Source organism: Pan paniscus, chromosome 3 (genome assembly GCF_029289425.2).
Source record: "Pan paniscus chromosome 3, NHGRI_mPanPan1-v2.0_pri, whole genome shotgun sequence".
Lineage (NCBI taxonomy): Eukaryota > Metazoa > Chordata > Mammalia > Primates > Hominidae > Pan > Pan paniscus.
Window position 1 is genome coordinate 87708015 of NC_073252.2, and position 19836 is coordinate 87727850.

General features: G+C 36.9%; 2 long non-coding RNA genes across 2 annotated transcripts in view; one reads left to right on the forward strand and one right to left on the reverse strand.

The window, feature by feature from the left end:
• Positions 1 to 5741, reverse strand: part of LOC117980010 (uncharacterized) — a 119590-nt gene extending 113849 nt beyond the window's left edge. The window contains exons 1-2 of the long non-coding RNA XR_004671131.2: positions 5561 to 5741; positions 3446 to 3556 (exon numbers count right to left, since the gene is read on the reverse strand). This is a non-coding gene — a long non-coding RNA (uncharacterized LOC117980010). The remainder of the gene's footprint in view (positions 1 to 3445; positions 3557 to 5560) is intronic.
• LOC134730278 (uncharacterized) overlaps positions 1 to 19836 on the forward strand; it is a 136288-nt gene that overhangs the window by 110213 nt on the left and 6239 nt on the right. The window lies entirely within an intron of this gene.

Sequence of the window (19836 nt, forward strand, 5' to 3'; positions counted from 1 at the left end):
TTTCTATTTTCTAATGTATTACTAAGTTCAGTGAATTCAAATAGAATCCAAACTGTGGCTTGATTGTATCTATACTGAAACAACAGCAATTTTTCATCTTTAACTGTATGTGTGCTATTAACTTTAAGCCTGATTCATCTCTTGAGGGCTGAGGTGACATACTCATGTAGAGCTATCCTAGAATACAGCCAAGAGCATGGAAAACAAATCTAATTGTTTTTGTAAAAGTGAGAAATATACATATATTATTTTAGCTGGAACTTTCAGTCAACTGGTAGAAAAATTCAAATTTCATTCTAATATCAGAACTTACAGTTAAAGCACTAAAACATATTTATCAGATTCTCCTTTAGTATACACAGATGATTTCTTGTGGGTATGAACATTTTATACCCTATATGTCCCTATCACTTTGCATGTCAATTTTAATAACTTTAGCATGTTTTTGATAAAAGTCACACCTAACATTTACGAATAATTTAATTTTACTATATGAATAACCATTTCTATATTTTCTCATTTAAATTTCATTAGTACACTTTCTGGGAAAATGCTGTCTTTGTGCTGTTAATATCATTATGCTGATTAAGAAATACATTGGACAAAACAGTAAAGTAGTAAGATGTATTTCTAAGATGTCTTCTCTTAAACCTTTTCAATATTTCTCTCCCTATTTTATCTACTGTCTTCCTCCCACCATAACTGAAGCGTTCTGTGTTGTTTCCCACTGCAGTGGCCTATGAAGACCAGTTCTTTCTCATCATGGCTTAATGTTTCCTTCTACAGAATTTAGTTATCCCATCTCTTATCATCTCAGAATGTTGGTTTCAGCTAGTTTTCTGTTTGGAAGCAATATAAATAGTGGTAACAAAAAGCTTTCTTTTGAAGTGTTTACATCCAAATGTACTTATGCAACCAATAGGAATAAAAACATAATGGCAAAGTTACAGAAAAAAAAGCCAATCAAAGAGGTAGAGCATTTTGAGATGGGGATATCTGGGGTCCTTTAAGACATTACCCAAAAGCCTCATTAGCCCTGTATAATGTTTCATACTAGATATTCCAATTAGTATGTCTGCAATGTGTTTTATTTATAAATGTTGAATTTTTCCCATTATGTTTCAAAAAAGATGTGATGGATATATTATTAGCTACAACATTATTCTTTTCTATAGACAGTAAGACCTGATTCATACAACCTCTCAAAGGCATTTCTGTCAAAGAGCAGCAAGAGAAAACTGACAGCAGAAATCCTAAATTCTAGTTACTTATTCAAGCTTGTTCCCAATTTCTTTTTCTTTTCTTTTCTTCTTCTTCTTTTTTTTTTTTTTTTAGACGAAGTCTCGCTCTTGTTCCCAGGCTGGAGTGCAATGGCATGATCTTGGCTCACCACAACCTCTGCCTCCCGGGTTCAAGAGTTTCTCCTGCCTCAGCATCCCAAGTAGCTGGGATTACAGGCGCCTGCCACCATGCCTAGCTAATTTTTGTATTTTTAGTAGAGACGGGGTTTCACCATATTGGCCAGGCTGGTCTCGAACTCCCAACCTCAGGTGATCCGCCCGCCTTGGCCTCCCAAAGTGCTGGGATTACAGGCATGAGCCACCATGCCCAGCCACCCAATTTCAAGGTTATTTATCAACAGATACTTTCTTAAATTATTACATGAAAGGATTTTGTGAAAATCTATATTAGTATAAAGAATTACAAATACTGCCCCCCAAAAAAATAGTCATCTTTGTAAAAGGCTGTAGATACAAAATGCAAGCAACTCCGGAGCTAAAAGAGAAAAGGCTACTTAGATGCCAAGGGTCTCTCCTCAAAAATATATTTAAATTTGTGTTATAAAAGCAACCTGTAACTGGGACATCATGTGTTTTTCTGCAGCTCTGCCGGTGACTATATGTTGCCTAAATCACCTAATATCTTTGGGCTTCCTTACATCGTTTGTGAAGTGATGGAGCTTGAATAATAGAATTTCTAAAGATTCTCTCAGCTGAACCATTGTTTGAGTGGAGATTCCTCTCCCTCTCAGTCTAGATTTAAAAAAATTAAACTGTTTGAGCTAATTGTAGATTCACACACAGTTGTACAAAGTAAGACAGAGAGATCCCATGTACCAGCTACCCAGTTTCCTCTAGTGGTAACACAAATATAGTGCACAAGTATAGTATAATATTACAACCAGAATACTAGCATTGATTCAGTTAAGATAGAAAACAGCTCACTATTTAATTTCTTAGTATTAATCAGGAAAAGGTAGTATAATTTTTGACAGCTTACTGTATGGCATGTTTTACATGCTTTATGTCATTTAGTTCTAATTATACACCACTTTAAAGATAAGGCTGAGCTAAAAGCAGAAGAATCAGGTTCAAGTTCTGCTTGACGTCACAGCACTTATTCTTTCTATTCAGCATGCTGCCCCTGAAACAGATCTCAAAGATTTTTATCATTGCTTCACATAGCATTACATTGTGCCACATATATCACTAGAAATATATGTACATTATGTGCCTTTGTTTTCCTCAGGAAAACTTTGTTTACAATGTTTTACAGAGGCACAGGCCTGGGAAGATTTAAAACATATCCAGGTCTAGGTCACCCCGCCCATCGGTCATTTGGCCAGGATTAAATTTGCAGCATCTATCTTCAAGGCTCCCCTTCTTTCTTTTCTGCCTTTTACACGATAGCCTCATTTTCTGAATAATAAATGATGGCAGAACACAGCACAGAAAGAAGAGACACTTTGAAAGGAGTCATTTATATGTTCCAAGGGAGGAAAAGTAATTTTACAATCAAATCTGCTCAGATGAGTTCCTTATTTCTATAAAATAAACAAAATCACACTTACTTTTCTATGAAGACATAAATGCAAAATTGAAAACCATGCTGATTAGACAGTCTTCTACCATCCCCTACCAATCTAGTAGAGTGCAAATACCAAAGTCTTTCTGAGCCTGTAGGGACTCTTAAACCACTGTAACTTGAGTCCCTTAGAAGTAACACTGGAGTAACAATTAATTTACACAATAAATATGTATTGAGGGCCTACCAAATGTCAAAGTTAAAATACTGAGTACATATGGGGAACCAGAAAGATACAGCTCTTCCGTGATATATATAGAATATAAGTATATATTTATTTCATAATGAATAATTTTATACAAATATAAATTATTATACAAATTAGATTTGTATAATTATATAATTATATAAGTAGACATATATTTGCATGTTATATACATTATGGAGGGGATTCATGAGGCATTATAATAACATATAAAAGAGCAACTTAATAGAATATGAGAGTTCAGAGAAAATTTCTTTGAGAATGAACATCAAACTTGGAAACTGAAGAATGGGAATAACTTCTGCATTTGGACAGAAGCCTGTGGCCTGGGGACTGGTATCTTTTGTGTGGCTAAGTGCTTGCTCATTCACTTACTTGGAAATTATTCCTGGCTGTGCGCTGTGTCCTTCTCTGGGGCTGTCAGCTGGAACATGTACACATGGGATGGCCTCTCCATGTGGCCTGGGCTTCCTCACAACATGGTGTCTGGGTGTCAAAGATGAGGAGAGAGAGAGAATGTGAGCCAGGTGGAAGCAGTATCACCTATTATGCTGCAGTGCCCTAGACTAGAAAGCCACTTGGCATCACTCATATTTCATTTTTTTTTAATGTAGTCACAAAGGCTAGCCCAATTTTATGGGGAGGAGAAATAGACTTTACACCTTAATGAGGAGTGGTAATACTGTGAAAGAGCATTAAAACAGCAAAGATTGTATTTTTAGAAATTTTGGGGAAATGTAATCTACCTCAAATAACTATCATAGTTCAAACCTATAAAACAGAGTACAGTTTAGCTGCCACCTTTTAGCCAAGTGAGGAAAAGCTGCAAGTCCATTTTGTAGAGCCACAAATGCAAAACCTAAATTTTAATTCTAGATTTTATGCTCAATGAAAATGCAATTTTCTCACATATATATTTTATATATTCATTTCCACTTGTTCAACTATGTGTCAAATATCAACTATATTTCAATTTCAATCTCTCAGAATTAAGTGAATAAAAGGCAGATTTATAAATAGATTTTATCAAGCATTAACTGTTTTCCACTTTCTGCCACTTTGACCAAAAAATCATTTGCTTTCTAAATGAATTTACTCCATTCACTTTAACCAATGCCCCCTTCCTTTTCTTTTGGTTATCTCTGTCTGCCACTTTACTTATTACTGTCTGAGAAAACATAATATTATGACTGCAACAAATGTATTCAACTGTCCTAATGGAAAGAATCCCAAGGGAAGATGGATGGGAATAAGCAAAGTGAAAAGAGAAACACCAATGTGGCTAGTGGTTGCGTGCAGGGGCTCTGATTTCAACCACCTGAGTTTGAAATCAAGCTCCAAAATTTGCCATTTGTGAGACTCGATTTACTTAACCTTTTTTTAACTTTGGTTTCCTTTCTGTGACAAAAACGGTTATTATAACAGAGCCAAGCAAATTGAGTTATTTAAGTATAAAACTGGGCATGGTTTATACCCAGTGTTAGGCACATTTAAGCCCTCGGGAAAAGTTAGCTATTGTAGCAAAATCATTTATATTAATAGGAAAGAATGGCACCTAGTTTACCTATCCAATGAAGGTAAGCACATAGGGAAATGGATATGGGATTATTATCATATGATGTTTCCTCAGACATTCAGCCTTTCAGTACAGTAGGCTTCAGATAGCCCTGGGATAATAAATTAGTATCATCAGGGATACAGCATGAAGGCCAGTGACATTGGCCTCTCTTGTGTACCTAGACCTCTCATAGTTTCTCCCCACAAATCTGATTGGGTTAGCTTCATTATCATCTACAATGGTCTCTGCATTTCCACTAGACAGTTACTTTAGCTGTGTCCAGTAGATTGAGGTTTATTTGCTTTTATCACACTAGCCCAAAGACAGAATTGTTTGTGCTTCAAAGGAGACTATAGGCCTAGCAGGCTCCTAGAATTTTGTAAATTCTCTCTGAAAATAGGCATGTTTGTTCAAATTGAATATACAGCTGGGTTCCTGTAGATCTCAGAGGAGATGGGGAATCTCTTCCTCCACTGCCTTTGCCATCACCGTCAGCCATCAAACATTTGAAAATCACCCCACTATGCTGTAGCTGCTATTGCTTGGCCTCCCGCCCTGATGACAGTTTAAACCTGCATTACTCATCGCTGACTATCTTGCACTTCTCTTTGGCACCCAACATCAACCTGCTTCACCTCCTTGTTTTTTCAACCATCATTCAAGTGTAGACTCTTTTGGGATAAGAGTTGTTTTGTCTTATTCTCCTATCAATAATGCTTTTTCCTTCTGTTCTTTGATCCCGTCTCTCTTCTGATCCTTCTAAACTCCTTCTTTAAGTCCACCATTCCATGATTAATGAGCTCCAGAGATGACTAAACTGTTTGCAAAGTACTTTGCACGTCTTGGATTTAAATAAAATTTCATTTTCCCTGAAAGACCTTGATTAACATTTTCTTCTTTCAAGCAAGGCTGTGTATTCTCCCATTTCTTACCTCTTAGCATTGACAGGCAGGATTTGAACACTCTGTGCTCTTCATCATCATTTTCAGACCCTTATTCATCAGCCTTCTCATAAAACTGTCATGCATCTTCACGGCTGATGCCAACAAGCTGTATTCTCTTCATCTCTATTATGGCTAAGGAGCAATCCAGGAGATGTTCTACAAATGGTGTTTAATTCTCCACTGCAGATGACATGGTCATGTTCCAGAATCCTTAGGATTTATGCTGTGAAACTCCTACTAGGGTTTGTGAGAAATTCCACACAACATGTGTTTTTCCACCACAAATTATGTATAGCAATTTTAAGTTTGAAACTGTGAAGGATCTGAGACATTACTTCTGGATGAAAGAACACATCATTTATTTGCAGATCATCTCAGCAGTGCCCCAGTTCTCCTTTGGGCAACACAATGAGGGCCAGATATCACCTGCGCATATAGAGGTTTTGCTACAGAAGAGGAATCCGAAAATTATGAGAATCAGAGCTTAAGTAGGGCATCTGGCGCATCTATTCCTCCTCCTCCCTAGAGAAGGATTTTTGCTTTGCAATGTAAACAAATCTTCTCCAGGGAGAGGAAGAGAAAATCTCTAGCTTTTCTTTACCATTTTGAAATATAAGCAAATGGCTCCAGGGAGGATTTATCTTTCAGGTTGCTATTCAATCATCCTTTACTCAGAAATCCTGGATCATGCAGAAATGAAAAATATTAGTTGTTTCACAACACTGTGGTCTAGATGGTACAGTTGTTCTCATAGCAGCCTGAATCTGCTGCAAGGTACTTTTCTACTCTGAATCCTATTCAAATTTGGCTGTATTCCATGCCATCTGCTGAAGGTTAGAGTACTATTCCCAGTGGTGGACTATTCTGTCTCTTGGACCCCAAGATGCTCTGTACTTAGTGGTGGGATGTGTGAGATGCAATAATTTGTCATTTATTTTCAAGGGGATGTCCAAATATTGCCCAGACCTTTGGGACTCTCAAGTTTTCCAATGCAGTTGGTCCTGATTCTTCATGGGGTTTATCTCCCATCTCCTGGAAGTCATGTGTTTAACCAAAATCATATTTTATTAACATATTTGCCACTTCTTGCTCATCTAATCCTATTACATGGTGTTGTCTATATAGTGGATTAATATGATATTCTGTAAATGTTTAGACAGTATACATCTTTTCAGACTATGTTAGGACTGACGACAGAAGAGTTCACACAGGCTTATGGGAAGACCATAAAAGTACATTGCTGTCTGTTTCAAATGAATTTAAACTTATTCTGGTCCTTCTTCTTATCAGGAATGGAAATAAAGACATTTGCCCAAGTAATGGCCATACAGCACTCCATGTATTTGAGCCCATGTTAATTATTCCACATCCAGTACAGCAAACAGAATTTATCTGGTTGACTAGTGAACTAATTTGGGATATAATGCAGACCATCGCCTTTGTATTTCTTAAGCCTTTAAAGGTGGCACTGATCTCTGCCATTCTCTTCAAGATACAATATTTTTTTTTATTTACTAACAGCCAGCGGGAAAGGAGTTGGTGAGTTTCAGAGGTTTCCATGTAGCCTTCCTCACTACAATGTATTCTCCCAATCAGGACAGAAACACTTGTGAGAGTTCTAATATCAATCCAGTATATCTACACCAATTACATAGTCAGGGCCAAGATCAGAGAAATGGCCACTGGTTGGTTCTGGGGACCTTGTGGAATCACTGTGTGACAACCCATGACAGTATTGCATGTATTATATACTCTACATTTGTGAGCATTTTAGGCTTAGTCTAAGCCAACTTAGTGTCTAACACTAATATTTTGTATTCCTCTTTTGTGTATGGTTCCTTGTATGAATAACTATAAGCCCCTTTGTAGAAAGACTGTGGGAATCACTTTCCTACATATTTGTCCATTTGCCTGTTCAGGCAGGGTTCTTCCTCCTGAGAACCCAGTTTGCCCTTCAGCTCATATGTTTCAGATCTGAAAATTGTCTCAGATATGGAAACAGACAAACATTTGAAGCATTTCATTAGTCCTGGTGCCCTCGGCCTTTACTTCTGATTTATTTTGGTTATATGAACTGAGCAGTTTCATTTTAGGTTACAATCTATCTGCCCTTAGGAAGCTATGTTTTATTAACCATTTCCATGGTGTCCTGTGGTTCAGGACCCCAGATTGTCATGCCAGTCTTGCTGCTCAAACTCATTGCTTTATTTATTTATTTATTTATTATTCTTGAGACGGAGTCTCGCTCCGTCACCCAGGCTGGAGTGCAGTGGCACGATCTCAGCTCACTGCGAACTCCGCCTCCCAGGTTCAAGCAGTTCTCTGCCTCAGCCTCCTGAGTAGCTGGGATTACAGACATCCGCCACCATGCCTGGCTAATTTTTGTATTTTTAGTAGAGATGAAGTTTCACCATCTTGGCCAGGCTGGTCTTGAACTCCTGATCTTGTGATCCGCCCGCCTCAGCCTCCCAAAGTGCTGGGATTACAGGCGTGAGCCACCATGGCTGGCTGCTCATTGCATTATTTGTAACCTCCTTGCTTCGACAATAAAATGCCACCACCTAGTATCTATATTTTGGAATTCTGTCATTCCAAATCATATTATTGGCCCAGTTGTGTAACAGTTGAGTCCAGCTGTGTAACAGAATCTCCTGCTGTTTTTCTTTACCAACAGAGGAAAAGTCACTACTGAGTTTCTCAATGATATTGGTGCCTCTCTCACCAGAGCATAATTTAGCACTTTGGTAAAAGAAGTGTCCTTCAACTCCACCCGTGGAACGTGTTCAGATGGCAGATTTTCTAAGCTTACATTAATATTCACTGTAGCATGCCTTTTTCCATTATCTGCCATTGCAGTTGCTCCATTTATATTTCAGTTACTATGGGCCACTGCTGTCCCCAAAAACCTCGAAGTGAAATCCAACCAGCATATTAGCACAATATCTTGGTGTGCTTGCCAGGTAATTCGACCTGATATTATGGGAGAATACTACTATGTCAATAAACTCCTCATTATTCAGACTTTTGTTCCACCCATCCTCCAGTCTCTTAATCCAGCACCTGCAGGATCTAGTCCTATACATCATTTTCTGGTTGCTACTGGTATATGTTGCCTGGATCATGGAGCTTCTTTGGGATATAGTTCATTTATTCCATTTCCTCCTTTCTGTCTCAGTACTTCACTAGCCAGTTAATGTTGTGGTTTGATGCTACTTATTGGTCTGGTGGTTAGGAAAGGAGGTGTGGCTAGGTTCTTAGGTGGGGTTGCAAGCTAGAGACTGCTGCATTGTCTTCAAACAGGAGGAAAGTGATAGTATTTAGCTGAAAGGAGTTGGACCTTCCTGTAAACCCAGAGAATTCGTGAGGATCTGGGGCTTCTGAGGATCTGGGGCTTCAATATTGTCTACCCACATGGCACCGTCGCACTTCTCAGAGTCTCACTTTTCAACAAGAGCCTTGACTTGATGCAGTTGAGAGTTTAGCCTTCTCTGGTGCTCTGCCACTGGCCCTGATCCTCTGTTTTTTTCTGTCTGTCTAAAGCTGTAAAAGACAACAGTTACTTCATATGCTGCCAATGAGGACTTCTGACTTTCACATTTTGCTTTTGAGGTGAGATTAATTACCCTCAACCTTTTGGTGTCTTCCTCCAATGCATCAGTTATGCTCAGCAAGAGCCATCTGATTCCATTGTCTTTATAATTAGTACTTGCCCTGAACCTCTCAAAAGCCTGATGTGTTGTACTAGCCTGTGCAGTTCCATTTTCTGGTGTTTTGTTCCATTTCAAATAAGAAAGCTAATAACCATCAGTGGCATCAAACTTCATTCTATCTTCTTGTTTGATACCTTTCTTCTCCACCAGGCAATATTCAAAATGAGTTGCAAGTACTTAGTTTAGTGTCTAACACAATGTAATTACTCTATTTATTGAAAATATAAATATTAGATTTCTTTTATGGCCTGTGTGATGACTTTCACTAAATACAATAATTGGTTGCTTGTAATATAGTGTAAATAGAATGAAGCTAATTTTAAGGGCTGACATTGGAATTGGGTTCTGTCCACTGGGATGAATTTGATTCACAATAAGAAATAGATCACAGGTAAGCTAACAGTTATTATTGATCTAAAACTGACTTGGTCAGGCCAATCTGATGTGTTGATGTGTTGGGAGTCTAATCTAGATGGCTCCAGGCTGCACCCCTTCTGTTCAAGCTTGTTGGAAGTAGACACTAACATTCTTTGAAGAAACCTCTCCACATATTATTTAAGCTACAGTAAGAGCTCTAGGTTAATTTTAAATCAACTGTGTAAACATTACTAGCATCAACAATATTCATCACATGGCAAAGTTATCATGTTTATATACACACACAGGCATATATTTTCCAATAAAATTGAATTGATTATGACTCATAAGGGATACCAGTGAAATTCCAGTAATGCTGCTTCAACCAGTGGAACATGATGGATTCAGTTTTCACAGCCTCCCTTATCTCTACTCACAGAAACCTCTGCCTTTCATTCCCAGTGCAATTCCTTTCAAGGCAGCATGGCATGCTATCACAGAGGGAATGTTATTCTAACTTGTTTACATCCTTGAGGGTGAGGGTCAAGGGCTCAAAGTATGTTTTCCTTCTCCCAAAGAAAGGAAGGATGAGGAAAATGGAGTTTTGTGGAGCTCCCTGGTGTTTCCACACATGCCATGTGGCAGTATACAAAACAGCAAGGTTTTCATCTCCTCTCAGACGTCCATGCTTACTTCCTGTCTTGCATGCACTGCTGGTATCTGGCCCAGAATCTAACAGCTCCTCTGAATGTACAAAGGATTCTGTTGTATTTTCTGTCATCTCTGTTCTTGCTTGAGCCCCACTGATGTTACCACAGCTCAGCAGTCAGCTGCTCCCACAATGACAGCCTGTCTCTTCATCTTGCAATTTCCTGTTCTCCATTTTCCACTACCAAGATGCAACAAAGGGAATTCCTTAAAGGAGTTATGTGCTTGCTTATTTTCAGAGGCGGGAGGGGACAAATTTAGCTATTTTTGACCACAGAGGTCTTTCACAAGAGCCACTGAAGTCAGATCTTTCCTCAGTTAACAGTAATCATAAAGAGTCACCCCCCAATTTCTACTGATCACCTCATTATGCCACTATAGGATGGGCAGAAGAGTAACTATGGCTTTTGTTATTTAAAAATCAAAAACATTAAGTAGTAATTTGAAGGACTCAGTGTCTTCTTTGCTCCCTTATGTGCCACTTGTATTGTCACTGAATTTCTTGGTAAGTTCTAAATATTAAAAGCAAATACGGCTGACACATGATTACCAACTTTCCTGGAAAGCAAGTCAAATAACTTCTTTATTAACTTCATCACGTGCAGTTAGTAACAGAGTAAAATCCTTTAATCTGAGAGCAGTGAAAAAACTCTAATACCAGTCGGGCACAGTGGCTCACATCTGTAATCCCAGCACTTTAGGAGGCCAAAGTAGGTGGATCGCTTGAGGTAAGGCATTCAAGACCAGCCTGGCCAACATGGTGAAACCCCGTCTCTACTAAAAATATGAAAATTAGCTGCGCATGGTGGTGGGCACCTGTAATCCCAGTCACTTGGGAGGCTGAGATAGGAGAATTGCTTGAACCCAGGAAGCAGAGGTTGCAGTGAGCCAAGGCCATGCCATTGCACTCCAGCCTGGGCAACAAGAGCGAAGCTCCACCTCAAACAAACAAACAAACAAACTCTCTTAATACCTACTAATGTGCAGAAGGAAACCCCAGCTTATTTCTAAAAAGGCATCGAACCCATATATTTCTAATAAATGCATCAGTATGTGGAAAGGTTATTTTCTTCTTTTATTCATACAATTAAGTTGTACACTTTCTATAAAATTCAGTCAAGCTGAATGATTACATTTACATTCCAGATTTTGCAAATGCATGGAGTGAAAAAAAATTAAGCCAATTGAGTTGAGATTTTTTAAAAATCAAAGTGCATCCTCATAAAAATAAAATTGAATACATTTTGTAATACTCCTCTCTGTGTACTTCCAAGGAAGACTGAATATGCCTTTTAGGTTTATTGCCCAGTAGGAGGATAACCTGCTTGTAACTGGCAAACAAATAGGAAATCTGAAAGATGCAACCATCAACTCTGATAGTCATTAAAACTGATCTAAAACTGACTTATTCAAGCCAATCTGATGTGTTGGGGGTCTAATCTAGATGGCTCCAGGCTGCACCTCTTCTGTTCAAGCTTGTTGGAAGTAGACACTAACATTCTTGGCAGAAGCCTCTCCACATATTATAAAATAATCTCCATTAAGAGCGCTAGGTTAATTTTAAATCAACTGTGTAAACATTACTAGCATCAGCCATATTAATTACATGGCAAAGTTATCGTGTTTACATACACGCACATGCATATATTTTCTAATAAAATTGAATTGATTGTGACTCATAATGGATACCAATGAAATGAAATCTGAAAGTTGCAATCATCAACTTTGATAGTCATTGAAATTTAATTTGATAAATGATCATACTCATTTGAGTTGTAGAATAACTCTTGGATTAGTGTCTAGTTGTCAAGAGTTCTCCTTTTCTGGAAACTGTCCCTGTTACAGTGAGGTGGGTCTCTACCAGCCATGGCACTGCTATATGACCTGCTTCACGTGCTGCAGTTGATTGGGTTGATATGGATGCCTTATTTAAGCTGTGGCAATCAGAAGATCCTAGGAATTTAGAAAGTTGAACTGAGAAACCAGAGGCTGGGAGCTTCTGGTAGTTCAGTTTTATTGCAAATGCTAGTGGCCCTGAGGCCTGTGAATTCCCACACCTGGAACCTGCTCTGATACCAGCCTATCTGGGACTGGGTCTTTCAGCTTTAGCCTAGCTTTTGTGAGATGTGACAACATCTTCCTAAAAAATATGTTTATTTGTTTAATCTAGCTCCAGTTGGTGTCTGTTATCACCTTAAGTCTACTTTTGTCAGCTAATACCTTATGTATACCTTAAGCATATAAATATATTTTCACATTATAAACATTAATATCTTTTTACATTTCTCCTGCCTACCAACAAGTGAACAAATATTTTTCTCTGGAAATTTACAGTCAGATTAAATGTTTGCATTAACCATAATGACACAAAATTTCAAGTATCCATTCAAAATTTCAAATATCCATTCCAAAAATTTCTTATTTAATATTACAGTTTACCAAAATAATATTGCTGAGAGAATATGCCCTTAATCTAAATATACAGAAGGTATTCTGTCAAAATATAATGAACTTAATTTTAAATACATTCAAGTACTATATTTTAGACAACTATATTCTTAGAAAGCTCATTTCTACTGCTCGGTGTACTACATTAATTTTTGATAATTCGGTGCTCTAGCAGTGTAGAAAGATGATTGCTAAAGAACAAAATATTGTAAATATCAGCTCAGCACTTTAAATATTATTGCATGTCTAAAACAGAGCTTTTTTAACAATATAGGTTCCCCAAAATGTTCATAATGTTTTCTTAAATGTACAGTCTCTTGCCCTTTTACAACTGAGGAGTAATATCAGCTTCCATAGCAACACTTAGGCCATATCAAAATAGCATTTTACAAATGAAGAATCAAGCTAGTGATGCCATATCTCATTTACTATGTTGAAAGCCACATATTGAAAATTTTATCTTATTCTATGATAAAGTAGCAGGTATTTTTGTCCTTTGCTCCCTTGAGAGATTGTCAGTTTCCTTGGATCTTGGAAGAAACACATAATATTCAGTCTCATGCTTATCATGAATACTCCATAAAGTTGAATGAAAACGTACCTCTCTGGGAGGCTAATGAAGAACAGATGTAGGCAAAAACAAGTTGGTGACGTTAGGAGAGAACTCAGAAGCTAAAATAATATTAGTGGGAGTAGAGAGAATGAAAGAAAAATACCAGTTGTCAGCTTAAATGGAATTGGTGGATATAACTGAACAGCTGATAAAATAAAGAGGAAGGAAAAGGATGACCTGCAATCTCATTTTCTCTCTAGGTTACAGCTGTGATTTTAGTTGAAATAAAATCTGTTTCCTATTCATTTATAAAGAACATCAGACCTACAGGTTTTTAAAATCACGCTGGAAGCAGTTACAAAGAATGTTTAGGTCTTAGGCAATATGACAATGAAAATTCACTATTACTCAAGTTTAACTAACAGCACCATGTTTGATTCTCTGCTAATGATTTCTTTCTTTTTGGTTTTGGTTGTTTTAACATAGGTTAACAGTGGATTAAACTTCAAATTCTGGTAATCCTGAAGCTAAAATACAGCTCTCGGCTATACTTGTCACATTATACACAATTTTATCAATGACTGTAATTCCTAGAATTTGCAGTTGAAACATTATCTTTTATCCTTTCCACCCCATTTTTGCTGTTCTTAGTTCTATTTTTTATGTGTACTAGCTAACTAGCTAGGGATGAAATAATAAGGATCTTTGGGACAACAAAGCTAGACAAAGTATTCTTTAAAGGTAATTTGCCCAAGCGATTAAGAATATGTGAAGAAGTATTTATCCATTTGGGACCTGCCAGTCAATTTACTTAGCGGTGTGATTATGGTTATTGCTCATTGGAGAACAGCATGGTTCCAAAGGCACAGTAGCTGTTTTACTCACTAAAAATTGGTTAGTTTGAATTTAATTATAAAATCCTTACTTGATTATCTATCACTCAATGTTTGGTCATAAAGTGCAGTCTTAAATCACCGTTTCTCCAAGCCGTTTCCTTGGACTATCACAGCCATACAACACTGTGAGCTAAGAAAAATTCCTTGGGTAGGCGAGTTTGTGAAACTGCTTATTGTATCACACTCGTGGAGACAAACAATGCTCATTAAAATGTTAATAGCTCTGAAAAATCCTGCAGTATAGAAGTTTAATTTATTCATCAAATTTTTACATATCTGTTTAACTCCCCAGGAACTGGTATTTTATGCAATATATTTTGTGAAAATAAGGTTTTAGTCAGTTATTCTGAGATGCTTCTAGTAATTACACAATATTATTCTTCTTTATATAGCTTCTTAACCTATTCTGGGTTACATCCACTTTAGAAGTGGATGAAGAATATAGATGTTTTTAGTTAGAAAAACCTATGTAGACATATGGACATTAAATTTTATATAAAATGCAAGAAGTTACATCTTATTTAAGGATACTTAAAATCCACCATTGGCTCTATTTTCAGAAAACTTGAACCTTTTGGTTCGCTTACAGATTTAGCTTCCTTTTAGGGACTGTTACCATAAGGTATATTTAGCTGTTGACAACTTAAATTTTGCAAAGTTTTGCTACTGCCCTTTATTTAATGTGAATGTGCCTCTCACCTTTGTCATGGCCCTTTTGAATCAAACTGTAAGTGGAAAGTTATAGATATTATCAAAGAACCAAGAACGAGGAAGCCAAGGTTGCTTTTCCCTGCTTGTTTGTATTCTAAAATAGAGTATTTAGAACACAAAATCTTAAATGCATTTCTTTAGTGGATAAAGTTCCAAGATATATTAGAATGTCCTTATTCTGTTTATATCACTGATATTTAAAAGTATAACATTGAGTCAGTTGAACAGTCTGTAAAACATTTCTTAGTGCTCTGTTGTAGCCAAAAGAAATGCAGATTATATTTAGTTTGTGTACAGTCTATTTCAAACATATGTATAAGAATGTAGTACTTTTAGCTTTTCTATTACTTTCCTTTTTCTTCCATGTAAGTTAGGATGGTGTAAATACATAAATAGATGTTGCTTTGCAATTTGATTTCATTCTCTGTGTGTATGTCCTAACTGAATCAAAAGGCTTTTTGGAAACTATCAAATTCTCTCCAAGATAATGTACAGAAAGATATTTATGCATTGGTAATAAAGATTGAAACTTTATTTCAAACACTTTTCATTTGGTTTCTTTTGCACTAAGATCTTATTGCTCAAAGTTTTTTTTGAAAATTTTTTCTTCTTTTTTTTTTTTTTGAGACCGAGTCTCCCTCTGTCACCCAGGCTGGAGTACAATGGCGTGATCTCAGCTCACTGCAATCTCTGCCTCCGGGGTTCAAGTGATTCTCCTGCCTCAGTCTCCTGAGTAGCTGGGATTACAGGCACGTGCCACCATGCCCGGCTAGTTTTTGTATTTTTAGTAGAGACGGGGTTTCACCATGTTGGTCAAGCTGGTCTCGAATTTCTGAGCTCATGATCCACCCCCCTTGGCCTCCCAAAGTGCTGGGATTACAGGAGTGAGCCACCGTGCCTGGTCTCCTCTTTTTTTTTATAATAGTCACCATAGTAATATAAGGAATTACTATATTAAAAGCCCAAACATATATTTATTTGACCTGAATATTTTTTAAAAATATTAATATCACTTTAATTCTATTACATCTTGCTGTTAAGATTTTGACTTTTCTTACACCACTGAAGATGAGAAAATGGAAATAAAGAAATACTAGGTATTATTAAGCATTAATATAATTATAGTAGATCTCATTTAATCTTTAAAACAAAGTAGCGTGAATGTTTTAATTTCCAATTTATATCTAATTTTCAGAGGCTAATATATTTCCTAGGGTCACGTAGCTAGAATATTGTAGAGCTAAAACTTGAACCCAGAGATTCTGATTGAGAAAATAGCTATGATTTTATTTTTTAATAATTTTGAAATAACTGGCAGGGCAAGTATTTGGGGAGAGGTTGTCAAAATAAGTAAGAATTTCCCTTTGGAGAAGCATATTCCTGAGGTTAAAAGCACAATAACCTTCATAGATGGGAATTGAACAATGAGAACACTTGGACACAGGGCAGGGAACATCACACCCTGGGGCCTGTCATGGGGTGGGGGATGGGGGAGGGATATCATTAGGAGAAATACCTAACGTAAATGATGAGTTAATGGGTGCAGCACACCAACATGGCACATGTATACATATGTAACGAACCTGCACGTTGTGCACATGTACTCTAGAACTTAAAGTATAATAAAAAAAGAAAATAATTAAAAATGAATATAAATAAAAAAAGCACAGTAACTTGAATTAGTCTGGACAGTAAACAGAGTTAGGTTTCTTCTTTTAACTTTGGTGTAGAAGTCTTTCCTCTGTTTTATTTTGCTATCATCCATCTCCTAGGCTCTGGATCCATGGCATGTCTTATAGAAAGATACTAACATAGCTTTTAATGCATTTTATACACACACACACACACACACACACACTCTTTTATATCTTTTCTAAAGTAAATCCATTCCCTCACCTCAAATGTGAAAGACCATAAGTGGCTGGCCTAGTTTGGAATCTTGTCTCTTGTAGAGTTGCTGAGTTCACACCTGCTGCTTCTCCATCTGCTGCAATTTTAGATCAGTAAGACCTTCTTGAAATATGTGGAAAATGTCAAACATACTCCCAAAAAAGTGCTGTCTTCTTTTAAGCTGATGGTGTCCTGAGATGACTGAGGTTTTTTGTTGTTGTTGTTGTTGTTGTTGTTTCCCAATGATTAGAACTCACCTCTTTTTTTTTTTTTTTCCTCCAGTGACCTATAGTCTCTTTATTTAAGGGATCAAGACAACTTGGCCATGGTTTAAAGAACAGAGAAATAACATTCCAAGAGTAAATGTCATTGTACTTGATGGCAGTCACTTGAAAGGTCATCTATTCTATACTTATAAGAAATTAATTGTACACCTGAATGATATAATAATTTTTAGCCATTAAAAAAATTTAGTGAATGTACAAGTGGGTTTCTTTTCATCTCAATCTTAATATATCTAGTATACCAAATTTTGTATTTAAGAATAACATCTAATAATGATGTTTGCACATTCATGCAGATATTTACTCTAAGCAAGATTCTACTAGCCATTGTAATGTGAGGGCTCAAAAACGTAATCAGTAAGGAACTTGATGAAATTATATTTGCATGGGTATACTGGTGGTTCTTAAATATTAAGTTCTTATTTTTTGTGCTAAATATTTAGACATGGAATTTTGTGTTTGTTTTCTTATACATTTATATATATATTTTATTGTACTTTTCTTAGATTACTTAAAAAGTACCTTGTTTCCCACAGCAATAAGGAAGGTGCAGGGGTAATACAGTGGCTCAAAGGAGCAGGAAGTAGTGAATCCTTAATTTGTTATATAGGAATACTGCCCATATTTAAATGGGAGCATTGTTATGCTTCAAGTGTATGTTGGGGATTAGTGTTAATATGTTGTGTTCCTTCTATAGATATATTCTGGAATATATCTACAGATTTAGGATGCAATTCACCAATAATAGTTTTTGTAGCAGTAAAGAATTATTCGTTGAAGGTTTGTTTTAATTCTATCCAAAATGACAAGGCACTGTGTAATCTTGGGTGTTCGCTTACTTATAAAATAAAGGCATTAGACAGCTATAAATCTATGTGGCTCTTTGATCTTCAGACAATCTGCAGCTTCGGGGTCACATTGGGGCAGGGCTTCTTTATCACTGGAAAGGGCTGATGGGGGACAAAAGGAGGAGATGAGTCTTCTGGGAGAGCTGTCAGCACTAATGGTTTGCTAGACCCTGACGTATGGAACTGCTTAGACTGATTTTTCTTCCTACATCTCTGTTAGATCCTAAATCTTGATCTGGTCTCACTCTAATTTTTTTTGTACCTTTTAACAATCTAGGCTGTTTTAAACTGTACTCTCTTTGCTGTCACTTGGGGAATCTCCCTATGGCAATCTCACTCACAACTCCTGTCTGAACTGAACAGTATGAACACATCTACCAAGAAGAAAATTAATTAGGTAGCCACAGGCAATGTAAATACAGTCACGATTCCACCTAGAAACCTAAACTTTTTCAAATGTATGCTTTGAGGATTTTCAGAATGCACAGTGCCAATCAATTTACTTCTTGGAATTTGTATGTTTGAGTGCTTTGATTTTTCCGTGAAAGAAAACAAAACAGTGAACTGAAATGTGCGATGCAGTTTAGAGAATGCAAGGCCCAAGTGTCTGGCAAAATAGCATTTTTCATATTTCTGCTTCACCTTGGCCTCAGATATGTATGGAAACATTTGGTTCTAAACAGAATTCTCAACAGCAACACCAACCTTTCTTAAAAATGTAAAATTTCTCAAAGTCTCAAAAGCATGGTAAGAGCGTTGCTTATTCTTTTGCCAAATGCCTGTGAGTCAAGGCTGAAATTTTGGGCTAGTTGATATGGTGATAAGGTATTTTAAGTAGAGCTTATTGTTAATCTCTTCAGGATGCTAGTCTTTTGGCCTGTAGTCTAATTTTAGTCTTGCCAATTCACAGAAGGTTCCAGAATCTCACTGCTAAACCCCTGACTTGGGTAGGGGTGGTGCTGTTTGCTTTCAATCTTCCCTGACTCTGCCTGGGTGAATAGCACTTGTTTCCCTGTTCTCAGTGCTGCTTCTCCTGCATGCTTCTAGCTCCTTCCTGTTGGACCTTCAGTGTACTGTCATTTGTTTTATGGTCTCCCTGTTGTCTATATCTGGACTTCTTCCCAGCATTTCCTTCTTCCCATAGATGAGTAAATTTCAAAAGGTCTTTTCTCCTAACATATCTTGTACTACAAGCACCTGAGTCTTCTATACATGAATATTGTGGGATGCCTTCACCGTTTGTACAGATCATTCCACTGGGCCTTTCTCCTAAGGAAAAGGAATGCTTTTAATTCTGTCACTGGGTGGGCAGAGCTTCAAACTTTGGCTAGCTGCTTCTAGAAACGCAGAAGAATGACAAACTGTACCTATATATTCCGCCTATCCTGTGCAGGGCCTGCACTAAAAGGGAAAATGCCATAGTTTATTCAGTACTCCATCACGAGGATGTCCTGGGACTGCCACTATTTCTTCCTCGGAAAAGATACCAATTGTGAATATGTCTTTGACTATAGGGAATTATTATTTGGAAGGCTGCCATTTGACTGTCATGTTTTTAAAAGAGCTGTTTGGTAATAAGCTGCTATTGTATATTAAATTGGAAAAATAAATGCAAAATAATAATAATAATCGCAAACAATAACAATAGCCAAATGGGTTTTTTCTACAGACATTGAAAACTATGTGATCTTTGTGTTGCTCTTATAGATTTGGCTACTAAGAAACTTAGATCTAAGTGTAGGATATAGCTACATTATTCTGTACCATATTCTCAGTAGTCTCATTTCCTCGTTATATATGTAAGTGATTTCTCACTTACGAAAAATTTAGCTTTATTTCATAGTCCAGTGTAATTTTTT